The sequence below is a fragment of the Aplidium turbinatum genome, chromosome 8 (genome assembly GCF_918807975.1).
Source record: "Aplidium turbinatum chromosome 8, kaAplTurb1.1, whole genome shotgun sequence".
In the NCBI taxonomy this organism is placed as follows: Eukaryota; Metazoa; Chordata; class Ascidiacea; order Aplousobranchia; family Polyclinidae; genus Aplidium; species Aplidium turbinatum.
The window spans coordinates 27,426,560-27,439,292 of NC_137479.1; the positions used below are offsets into that span (position 1 = coordinate 27,426,560).

Genomic DNA, 12,733 nt, shown 5'->3' on the forward strand with positions numbered 1-12,733 from the left:
TTATCACAAACCTGATGTTAGCAATATTTTGCGTTCTTCAAGCTACAGTAACTATTGAAGCATTATCACAAAGCAGATCTCGTGCATGGCTGTTCTTATGCGTTTTTCTGGAAAATTTGCAAAAAGCATGGACTAAACCAAACACTTGGAAAATTTTTTATTGACGACGCCAATGGTATGCCTAAGCTAACAATTTTGAAACAAATGATGTCTTCACAAAAGTAATCGACTCTCAAAATAACGTTAAAAAGCTACAGAAATGCCGACAAATCCTTTGTTTTTTTATAGAAGCAGTTTCAACCTGTAGGCTACCTGGCATCACCCCAGGTAGCAATAGTCGGCGTGCAGCTGGCGTCATCAGGGCGGCGAGCGCTCACATTGGCGACATCGAAAATCGTTAGCTGTAGGACAGCGCCTCACTGGCGAATATCGTCATGATTTTTTTTTCTTTAAAGTCATGACGATATTCGCCAGTCAGGCGCTGTCCTACAGCTAACGATTTTCGATGTCGCCAATGTGAGCGTTTTCTGCTAGCTCTGCGCCGTCGACTTTCGAGCGAGAGACGCGCTTTCGATTTTCGCTCGCTTTCCGCTGGCAACGCGCAGTCGAGTTTCGTCAGATGGTGTTGGTTTCCTACGAAAGGCCGAGCTTCGCGCTTGATTAGAAAAATTTCGTCATCATACCGTTTAGTTGCGCTTGATTGAAGTCACGTGCCATTTCAAACACGCGGTTGATTTGATTTGAAGAGCCTGTTTGTCTGATTAATTGTCTTTTGCGCTTGCTCAGTTATTGGGTAGACTGCTGTACAATAAACCTTACTTTGCACTTAGTTTGCTGTACCCGGTTACGCCTACAGCATGTAAGAAAGTGTCGAAAGAGGGAACTGTGTCCTACTTTATTGTGTTTTAACCTTAATTACATGAAGATTTAAGCAAGCTAACAAACGCTCTCTTTTTGATCTGGAAGAAAAGTTAGAAGCAGATGCGGATGTTTTGGCAGCTATTGTAAGTCACTGTACTCATTTGTTATACACTTTTATGCCACAAGCTACATGTGCGGTAGGCCATGTCGGAATAGGTACATGCAATCACATTCCGACATGGCTACACCAGCCTTATGTCATGCAACAACCGATCAGTTAAATTCTAACATGACGTGTTGACAAAATATTTGTTATTGCACCTATAAAGTAACTGTTGTCATATAATAGACCGGGAGCCCGCGACGTCCACCCTAGGTGAAAAAGTTACCAATTTCTATTCATACAGCGATGTCCGGTGGTATGTGGGTACTCATAATCTGGAAGTCTGCCGGGCCGCCGGTGGTGGGTATGGAAATGGGGGGCATTTTTCATGGCCCAAAAAATGCGCTAGGTCAGCTGAAATAGTTACCGCTTGAAACTTATTTGGCTGTAAAGTAAATTGTTTCTAGACGATTGTCTGGAATGTGACAGACATTTTTTGTGGTGGGGGGGCTCTGACAGACAAGTTTTATACCCCCCAAAATTTGCGCTAGGTCAGCTGAAAAAGTTACCGGATAAAACCAACTGATTATTAATCTGTGAGTGTTAAGCTTCACAAAAATATATGTGACAGACAAATTTGGTGGTGGGTGTCCCCTGACAGACGACCTAAAGTAGGTGACCCCCCTAACTGAGCTAGGTCAGCTGAAATAGTTACCGGATAAAACCAATTGAAAATTAATGTGTGAGTGTTAAGCTTCACAAAAATATATGTGACAAACAAATTTGGTGGTGGGTGTCCCCTGACAGACGACCTAAAGTAGGTGACCCCCCTAACTTGAGCTAGGTCAGCTGAAATAGTTACCGGATAAAATCAATTGAAAATTAATGTGTGAGTGTTAAGCTTCACAAAAATGTATGTGACAGACAAATTTGGTGGTGGGTGTCCCTTGACAGACGACCTGAAATAGACCTAGGTAACCCCCAGGTTTGCACTAAGTCAATTGATAGGAGAGATTTGTTAGCTGTGCTTTTGAAATACGGTATACTAAGTAACAGAACGTGATTTATCTACTATTCTACTTCATTTGTCTACACAAACAAAAATAGTTTCAGTGCAAGGAACTATATCAAGTGTTTTTGCATGTGCTTGGCTCACTACAATCTCAGCCAGTAAATCAACTGTTTTCTACATTGGTTTAACGTCTGCAGACGTTGAATCAATTTAAAAAATGGTTGATTTGCTGTCTGAGATCCGGTTGTCTTACTTTTAAATCTTGTAAGAAATCCGGCTGTCTTACTTTTAGCGAGTTTGGTGATTGGAATTTTACAGCCCTAGTGCAAGCTGCTAAATTAGTTTGAAAGGGATCATTTGCTTTTGTGTTACAGTGGGCAACGACACATTACTAACAATTCACTCCTTAAAGCGCTTGATCATCTGACTATAGCACTATACCCTAACCATTTAGCTATGTGATAACCCTTTTTTCGAAACTCCCTACAATAAGCTACTATATGACATCACAATCATAAATAATCAAGCACTCTACGTTTTTTATTTCTCCAAACCATTATTCTATGAACAAGACTTTTCAAACAGGCAGCCAGTGACAATTCAGTGCTACGCAACAAATTAGCGATCTAACGAGTATGGATAAATATTAGTAGGCTAAGTTGAAGAATATGATATAAAAACAGTGTAAAAAGCAACCTTTCGAAAAAACATTGACAGCAAATCAACCGTTTTTTTTCATTGATTTAACGTCTGCAGACGTTGAATCAATGAAAAAAAACGGTCATTGAAAAACATTGCAAGCATTCGACCACAATTATTATCATCCGATTGCTTTTCTGTTATCACACGTAAAATCATCCAGACAAGTTCCTCTGCATTACCCATAGGTGTCTATCATCAGTCATGTCACAAAAAGTTTACCTGTATAGCAGTTAAAAGAACATTTCAACCTAAGGCAGTTGCTTTATCTTCTGCTAAAGTCGAGATGCAGAAGCTCGCTCCCTAACAAGATGCAGAAGCTCGCTCCCTTAGTCGGACAAAATAGGTTTATTGAAATGATCCTGCATATTTTGCTGTCCCAAGCGAAAGAAATACAAAAACAAAGAAGAAAATACCGTTAAGGTCTCAACGATGTATGGATGCGAATCACTTAAGTCAAGAGCAGTGTTTTCTAAAAACGAAAGGATTAAATCACTAATTCGTAGTGGTTTGGACTTAATTGCCAAAGAAGCAGAATATCACAAGTCTTGCCGGGTTCATTTTGATAGAGAGACTAAAAGCAATCCCCAAACCACCACAAACTGGAATATTTTATTTTGCCAAACTCACAACCTTCCTTTCCTAACAATATGCGCATTTGTTGAGGAAGAGATGCAAAAGCAAAGGCCAATGCTATTTTCAATATTATTTAATCTTTACGAAGATGAGTATTTGGTAAATGGAGAAAATGATCTTGAGCTATGGTCTAACACCACATAAAACCTTGTGAGGAAAATTTCTCATAAGTTTGGTAAAGCACTAACAATAAGTAGGCAATGTTATTTACACCTCACTTCTCTCTACCCAAGAAGAAAAATATGCTCTGATAGGTTATTATAGTGCCAATCAAGATGATTAGATTCGTGCAGTGGCACTTCTCTTACGAGGTGAAATATTGACTTACGTACGAGCTTACGAGCTACTCAAAACCAAAACCCCAAATCCAACAATCGTAGAGAGCTTGAAGGATATGGCTCCAAAACTTCCTGAATGATTGCAACTCTTCTATAGCCTACCACACTATTATGTGGGTTGACATCCAAATTCAGTGATTCTCACACAGACACAGTGGAAAGAAAAGTAGAATCAATGTAGTCAAATGCTGTATAGCGTCAGTAGAGGTCATGTAAAGCCATGGAAGCACACGATACTTGGTTTAGGAGCAATGACAGGTTCCAAGTTAACTTTGCAGATACCTAACAGGGAAGGCCACACAATTAACTAACTTACAATGATGTGAAAAGTTTAGAGCCGGAATTTGCATGCGCCGCTTTAGCACAGGAAGAAAGTAAAAATCACGTCCCGTGGGAGAAGCATCTGATCATATTCAGGAAATAATGGAGAAAGAGTCCATCTTGACATGCAAAATGAAGCCGCTAGATATGTATTGGTTTAGCAAAAGTAGAGATGTTGCAACTCCACTCTATGCTGGTGTCATGAGCAATAATAGAGTGGATTGTCTACCGCTACAGCGAATATGTTACATGGACGCAATAACAAGATCACCAACCAACAATAACGTTGTTAAAGAAACACTATTTACTGGTTAGAACCATGAAGGTTGCAACTGAAACTCACCAACAATATGCCGTGGTGACGTATGACGTAGCTCTTGCACAATGCACACCCCTGGTTACACAAAAAGCCTACTCCATTCAAGCCATTGAAGCCCCTCTTTTTGACAATCTCCTCATTATACTTGGGAATTTCCACATGGATCTTGCATTATTCGGAGCAGAAGGAACCTTCATAAATGATTGCGGGATAGAGTCCATATTGTCGGAGTCAAAGATCCTTGCCGAGGGATCATTACAAGGGTTCATTATAGGAAATTTTACAATAGGTGTAGGCTACTGTACTCGTGTGCACGAAATTACAGCCAGCATCATGGAAAGAAAGCTATACGATCGATTCTTAACAACTTTAGATGCAGATGAAATTGACAACTTCCAGCAAGTCATGTCCACTATTCCAACTGACCCTGATAAAGTAGAAGTATGCTTGGCCAATCCAGTCGTCACCGAACATCGGGAAAAGTATGACGAATGCTTTAACAAGTCTATGAATGAAGTGTTTGGTGAAACCTATCAGTTCTGGACACTATAGGTTCTAGTGATGCAAGCCGCGCCGCGCCGCGTACGCGGCCGCTTTTGACTTTTTCGCCGCGTGCCGCGCCGCGCCGCGTGGAAGGTTGAAATGACAAAGCCGCGCCGCGCCGCTTGCCGCGTAAACTTTCAAGAAATTAATTTTTCGTAAACGTAAACTTTCAAGAAATTAAACTTTCGTAAACGTAAACTTTCAACTTTTCAAGAATCAGCTATGAAACTTCAAATTTAAATTGGAAACACGGATCAGTTATTTTTCCCTTCGGAAACCCTAAGATGGAAAGCTATGCAAATGCAAATTGCAAATGGCTTGCAGTTGACAGGGTTTTAGGGCTTGCTTGTCAGGGAAGCTGTACGAATGTTTTTGGTTAGTAGCCTAGCTGATAAGCTCAGTTACCAGGCTATAGGCCTAGCGCAACTACCGCATTATTTACTATATCAGTTAGCCCAGTGAGTTCAGGCTATAAGTTTTACTCTTGTGTGTGTAGTTCATATAGCCACTGGCATTATAATTGCATTATTGCTTACAAAAAGTGTTCAAAAGTCCTGATACTGGATCCAGGAACATTCTATTTGTCTTAGTTTGTATTATGTCTTAGAACTTAGATGCATTGCTGATAAGAGAATATGATCTGGTTAGCCTGGCCAATTAGTGCACAACTGTATTGGTACTAGGTTACCAGTTATATGCCATGGATGCTTTTTCCTACAATTGACTTTCTAAACAATAACTCGTTAAAATATTTTTTTTTAATTTTGTAATTTGCGGTGTGCGGTGCGGTGCAGTGTCAAAGTTCCAGATAAATTGCGGTGTGCGGTGCGGTGCGCGGATAGATGAGTCAGTTGCGGTGCGGTGTGCGGATAAAAATTTTGGGTTCGCTGCATCTCTAATAGGTTCTACGTGATAGGTCCTACGTGTTCTTAATAAACCGACTCTATCGAGAAGTGCAGAGATGCGTCAGGATGAACGACGTAAGTGGTTACCGTACATGGTTATTGTACCAATACTTCTAGAAATATATTTCGCTCTGAATTGTCTAAATTATACAAGATGGGGATCGTTGTTCTACATTTCTACAACAAACTAAAAAACGCGGATCCGAAACTGAGGGCTATACTGGATAATGGTGCTTTCTCAGTTAGGCGTACCAAAAAGGATTACTCTAGGACGGCAGTCCATCTGTCTTTAGAGCAAACTGCGAATAGGGACGCTGCGTCTCAGGTAAAAGGAATAATTGGCTTTCGGAACTAAAAAAGTGCCATAAAAAGATGTTGTGTCACAGTTACACAGAGACCTGCTTCTGTAACAGAGTTAAGATATCTTGCAGGCTTAGAACAAGTCGAAGATGCCGGCATGCCGCGAAACAATTACGCAATTACAGAATTGTTAAAGAAAACGAGCAAATGTCACTATTATGGCTGGTCGAAAACAAATGAAGTTATAATTCCAGGCTGGTTTGAAGGCGCAGCTATACCATTTGAGCTATTTAGTAGATCGGAGGAAAGAAGTGATGAGGATGACATTGAAAGTTGTGATGAACACTAGAGCGGAGATTCCGACTCGGAAGATGAATCTGACTTGGAATTATTTTTTTAGTCAATGACTCACCACCATTGCCAAAATTTTTTTTTATATAGGCTAGACTGTTCAGTGTTGACGAAAAATTCAGACAAAAACTTTTCAAGTATTAATAGGCTATCCTTAACAGTGATTGTTATTATAGATCTAACTAACCCTAACCCAAATTGGGTGATTGCTCAATTTGCATCATTTTTATTCCGGTATTCCATTAGTAGTTAAATGGCCTGTTATACGTAATACTAACACTTATTTTCTGTTGTGCACACATAAAACAAAACACTTCTTCAAGTTTTTTTTAGCGGTAACTCTTGTCATTGATTTAGTGCAAAAAGGGAAGGGGTTAGGCTACCTAGACTTATTTCAGGTCGTCTGTCAGGGGACACCCACCACCAAATTTGTCTGTCACATACATTTTTGTGAAGCTTAACACCCACATTAATTTTCAATTGATTTTATCCGGTAACTATTTCAGCTGACCTAGCTCAAGTTAGGGGGGTCACCTACTTCAGGTCGTCTGTCAAGGGACACCCACCACCAAATTTGTCTGTCACATACATTTTTGTGAAGCTTAACATTCACACATTAATTTTCAATTGGTTTTATCCGGTTACTATTTCTGCTGACCTAGCTCAGTTAGGGGGGTCACCTACATCAGGTCGTCTGTCAGGGGACACCCACCACCAAATTTGTCTGTCACATATATTTTTGTGAAGCTTAACACTCACACATTAATTTTCAATTGGTTTTATCCGGTAACTATTTCAGCTGACCTAGCTCAGTTAGGGGGGTCACCTACTTTAGGTCGTCTGTCAAGGGACACCCACCACCAAATTTGTTTGTCACATATATTTTTGTGAAGCTTAACACTCACAGATTAATAATCAGTTGGTTTTATCCGGTAACTTTTTCAGCTGACCTAGCGCAAATTTTGGGGGGTATAAAACTTGTCTGTCAGAGCCCCCCCACCACAAAAAATGTCTGTCACATACCAGATAATCATCTAGAAACAATTTACTTTACAACCAACTAAGTTTCAAGCGGTAACTATTTCAGCTGACCTAGCGCATTTTTTGGGCCATGAAAAATGCCCCCCATTCCCATACCCACCACCGGCGGCCCGGCAGACTTCCAGATTATGAGTACCCACATACCACCGGACATCGCTGTATAAATAGAAATTGGTAACTTTTTCACCTAGGGTGGACGTCGCGGGCTCCCGGTCTATTAGTTACATGTTTGTTTTCGCTTTGCAGGTGGTAACTACAGTAAATCATACTCAAAAAAGATTAGAACCTCCCAGACAGCAAAACCCGTCATTTTTACATTGATGTGACGTCTGCGGACATTGAACCAATGTAAAAATGACAGATTTTGCTGTCTGGGCTTTTAATTATTCAACTGCTCAGTTTCAATTTTTAAAACTTGTTTGCTTTGCTCTAAACGCTTCCACATACATTTTGTGTGCAGAAATACTTTAGTTTGTAAAATAGAATCATGTTTATTAAACCAATTTATGATGATTTTTAAAAAATAACCTAACGATTAACCAATATATAGAACGTGTGGTTGTTTGGTTTGAGTTCACGATCTAGACTTCGCTTGTTACCTTGTTCAGTTCTAAACTGACTATTGAGTAACGCGTGAATGTTCATTTAACAGCGATGAAAATAACGGTTGGAGGAAATGATTGTACGGAAACTGTGTGGAGAGTTATGCGACTTTTAATGAATGGCGATCTGGCCGCTCAGTTTACGGTAATTGAAGTGGAAAAAACGAAAAAACTGCCTTTCTTGATCTGAAAATAAAAAAGTGTTATTTGGTAAGTTTGTATTTATATAATTGTATATTTAAGTAGTTTTACCAGCTACCGCCAGTAATAAGTGCTGCAATGCTATTGCTAACACCATGCATACTACAGAACAGTACGATGGTGGAAAATGCCAGGCTTGTTTGTTTTTATGAATGGAAGTTAAATATAAATCAAATCAACTCAGGATTGACAAATTGGAAGATTTATCAAGGAATGGAATATTTTTCTGTAATATAAACGTTAAAATGTGACAACGTCCTGTAATATATCAGTTTCTACTATTTAGCCCTGCCTTCCCAAAATCACATGCGTGGTTGTTGTTGCAGGATAAAACACGGGTTTCAGCAGCACCTTATCACAAAAGATGTTTCAATAATGCTGAGTATTATCACTGATGAATTATATTAAACCCTCTCCCCCACCGATGTGACGCTAACGTAACGCTTTACATACCCCCCCCCCCCCGTCGCAAGCGTTACGTAATATTTGAACGTTCCCTAATTACAATTTTTTTTTAAATACTACCCGTCTTGCTACGTCATAGGGGGGTTTATACAGTACATTTAATTGTAATGAACCCCGCTTATGTCCTCATGCAGGTTAAGGACACTTGCCATCGGTTCGATCCCTAATAATAGTGTAATTAAGTTGTTGTTGTGAGCGAAATTGTTTTCACAGAGAGCTCATATTGTATTATTACAGATGTGTTTCGAAGGCAAGCCAAGGCGACGGACAAAGTTTTCAAATCTGCAGTGAAGCGGTATTTGAAGGCGGCTGGTGACAGAAATGAAAAAAAAAAAAGAAGCGGGCAAACAAAACTTCCGGCGCAGATAAAAATTCGGCGATACATGAACGCTATCTGTTTTTTGATTGTCTGTTGACCTTTTAGTGTTATCTTTTAACATCTTGCTGCGAATTATTATTTTTGCGTGCCTCTTTGTTCAGTTTGCTTCCTTCGTACAGTAGTGGTATTTGGGAAAATCTTATCCCGACAAGCTATTGCCAAACACTGTTGTGCCGTCTATGCACTAATATTAATTCTTGTGGTGAAGTCGAGTTTAATGTTATTAATCATTTAATTAATATCTTTAATGTTGTTATTCAAACGTGTTTTCGGAGGGGTGTTTTGCCGCCAGTCCTAATCCCTAACATTACCCCGAACCAAAGCTCTTTGGCGTCAAAACGACATGTTCCCATTTTTTTTATATTTACCTAATGGATGTCGGAACGCAATAATTACTCATGATTGTTGGTATACTGCATGTATCCTACGTGGATGTTTGAATTTTGTGCTATCTGGCTTTGAAGGTTGCCAGCATGACAGCCACAACAGATGTGCAAACGAAAATGCGTTATGGTCGTCGTTCAGGTGGCCCTTCCCTATAATTGTGGTTGCCGTGTTGGCAACCTTCAAAGCCAGATAGCACAAAAAACTCATTAATTTGAATTTCCCTGCTGGCTACGTAATAATCTTTATTACATCATAGAGTACAGTGGAAGCAATAGTAGTGTTCTTGATGTTGCTGTGTATTTTCTTCCAGTGCTGTGATTTTGACGTATTGCAATACCTATCATATAATTATGCTTATATAATTATGATACTGTCGTATGTAGTACACAATTGGTTTCTAACCGGGAGTAAATTTTATTCACCCCTACCCTAGGCCTAAGGTAAATCTTGCAAGCAAACATTTTAATCAAACTCATTATAGTTTGGAAAACCAAGAAAGTTTTTTTTAATAGAATTTTTTGCTTAAAAATTATTGTTTTGCGAAAACTGTCAAAATTCACTTAATAGCTGCTGGGCTTTTACAAATAATCTCATGTTTATAGTCTTTAGCTTTGCTCTCACATGGCTTGGACTTGTAAATTGTTCTGTTATTTGTATTACAAATGATCAGAAAAACCGCCATTCATTATTACTGAAACATTTTTTAGCATTGTGTTACGAAAATGGAGCTGTGGTAAGACAGTGTATTAAAAATCTTCATTGTTTTTGTTGTTTTACATTCTTGAATTGCGTCTCGCTTTTACCACAAAGAGACAATTAATACACGAAATGCTTCAAGAAGTTTTAGTGCTTTGTTTTGATAATTTCGCAAACAACAGCTGCTGCTGGTGGCCGAAAAAAAAAAGGGCTTCAGCAGGGCGACATTCGTCAGTCCAGCGACAGCGCGCGCAGCCGCAAAAACGTGCCAGTAAGTTTAGCGAAATTCGTTGGCGTACAGACAGCGCGCCGTTAACTAACTTGAGCGACTTTCGCGATCGAGGCGCTTACGCACAGCCGACTTTATTGTCGAATTTCGCCAGCGTTACGCTGGCTATGCGATGAGCAGATCGGTGGCGGCTGGCTGGCGATTATCGCTGGCGCGTCGCCAATAACTTCGCTAGCGTGGAGCTGGCTAGACGCCAATCTTTGCTACTTGGGACAGGTTGTTAACGTGTGTATTGAACGAATCCGGCCAGCCATCCTTAATTTTCCTCGAAATGAGAGGTCATTTTGTTAAAATGTTTGGTAGCCCTGTTGCAGCAAAATGATACAACAAAATGCAATACATTTAAGATCTACAATTTTAACTGAATTGTCCAACTGCACGAACAATCAACCATTTTAAATTGTTAATTCACGCAAATCATTTCACCACCAATGTACAAATGAAACAGTTTATTAGATCTTGAAGCCCTACATTCATTGCACTGCAGGATCATACGAAGACCACAATGTTTCAAGTTAATACGTACTGCGGCTGAAACAAAGAGCAAAATAATATACAACATTTCTTCATAAGTTTTCAACCTTTTCAATCAATGAACGTATTTGGGAAATCGATTAACTTTTCGTTGCAAGTCTAAGGAAGGAGTTGTAGCCTATTGCTCATATTGCAATGTGATTTGTAGCTTACTCTCATTTCGCAATGTTTAGTTGTAGAAATCGATAGCCTCCAAGCGATAGCTTACATTATATACATTTTGAATACTTTTGATAGATGGTATGTGGGTTATGATTAATCCTATCCTCTGGAACTGAGAAAACTTATGTGGAAGCTTGATCAGAATGATCTCCCATACTTGTAGATAGAAACAGTGACATACGTCCGGTGACTGAGACTGACAGAGTGATGTTTCCGCTGGTTGTAAAAATATTGTCTAAGTTATAAATTATTCCAACAACTCGGTGCTGCTAAATGGCAAGTTGTCCTGAAAAAAGCGTAGCTAAAGTGCACTCGTAGAGAATACCCCTTAACCCTATTCGGACTAAGCTATTTTTGTGAGGTAATGGCCTGACGTGTGGACTTATTCCATCCACACTTTCATTTGCTAATAACTTTTGATATAAAAACGTTACGAGGTTGCTTTTTTTGCAAAGTTAGGCTAACCCTTTGTTTTCAACGTTTTTATGGAAGTTAACTACTCAAGGGGGGGCCTTTGTTGGATCAAATTCAATCAGCTGTTACGTGTGATCCGCTGGTGCTATTTCAACAGAAGATGCACTGGTGTGAAAAAAAATCATTTGTTTATAAGTTTGAAAAGTCATTATTCTAAAATTTTATGTGTTAAACTTGATATTTCAACTTTTGCAAAGGCACCCAAAAACGACAATTTTGACTTATCTTGCCGCTGTGTAATTACCGTGCTAATCCGATTTCATGCAAAGTTTTGTAAAACAAAGAGCTTGATCGGCCGCACGAAGTGTGTGTGCGGTGTGCATACTCATTGCATTGATGAAGATTTACGACTTGCGAGCAAATCTTATTGTAGGCTACTCATTAATTCTAAAATAGTTACAATCAGAGTAATATTGTTACACAAATTAAAAAAAAAAAAAAACTGCGTTTGTTGTTTTATATTTTTGTCCTAAACTAATGCTTTCCGAAACTCATGGCCAGCTTCTAGTTTTATGGAACCAAACTTCTCATAAGTAACACCTTAGCCTACTTGAATAGCTGTTCACATCTTCGTTTGTGTATTTTAGGTCTACACTCTACAATATTGAATTTGTAGTATGAATATTTTTAGTAGAGAGAAGACAATTGAACAAGCTGTTGAAATTATCTGAAATTTCTAAGTTCAAATTAGGCGCTTTTGGAATTGTGGATTTGTGTCAAGTCGCATCACAAATATCATGCAGGCCACATCATAAGTCATTTCGCTTACCGGTGTTTATAAACATGACTTATGAATTACATCCACTAAAAATACAGCATTTACATCAACAAAGCTAAGTTCGAAGCTCACTTTTTACTGAAGATTGTGTCAATCAATTTGAAAATGCATTTTTAGTCCGCCAGCTTCGAAACAATGCAACAGCGAAGTAAGGAACATGGGTAAACAAAAGAAATGTGAAATAAACCCGCAGTCAGCAAGCCTACATTAATTTAACGTTTACAAATGTTGAATCAATGTAAAAGGACTGAATTGCTGACTGGGTCGTTATTGTTTGAAAGACAAAAAAAGGCGTAAAGGCGACAAAACGATACATCAGCAAGGCAGCGATTATGTT

At 39.1% G+C, this 12,733-nt stretch overlaps 1 long non-coding RNA gene across 2 annotated transcripts; it reads left to right on the top strand.

Moving 5' to 3' along the window:
- The first annotated feature begins 883 nt into the window (after positions 1–883).
- LOC145776352 (uncharacterized) lies at positions 884–9,488 on the top strand. 2 transcript variants are annotated; one of them, XR_014290211.1, is made up of 3 exons: positions 884–1,004; positions 8,082–8,241; positions 8,935–9,488. It is a non-coding gene; the product is annotated as an uncharacterized LOC145776352 (long non-coding RNA). The 2 variants fall into 2 exon arrangements; XR_014290210.1 differs by lacking the exon at positions 884–1,004 and adding an exon at positions 5,507–5,812.
- The last annotated feature ends 3,245 nt before the right edge of the window (positions 9,489–12,733 follow it).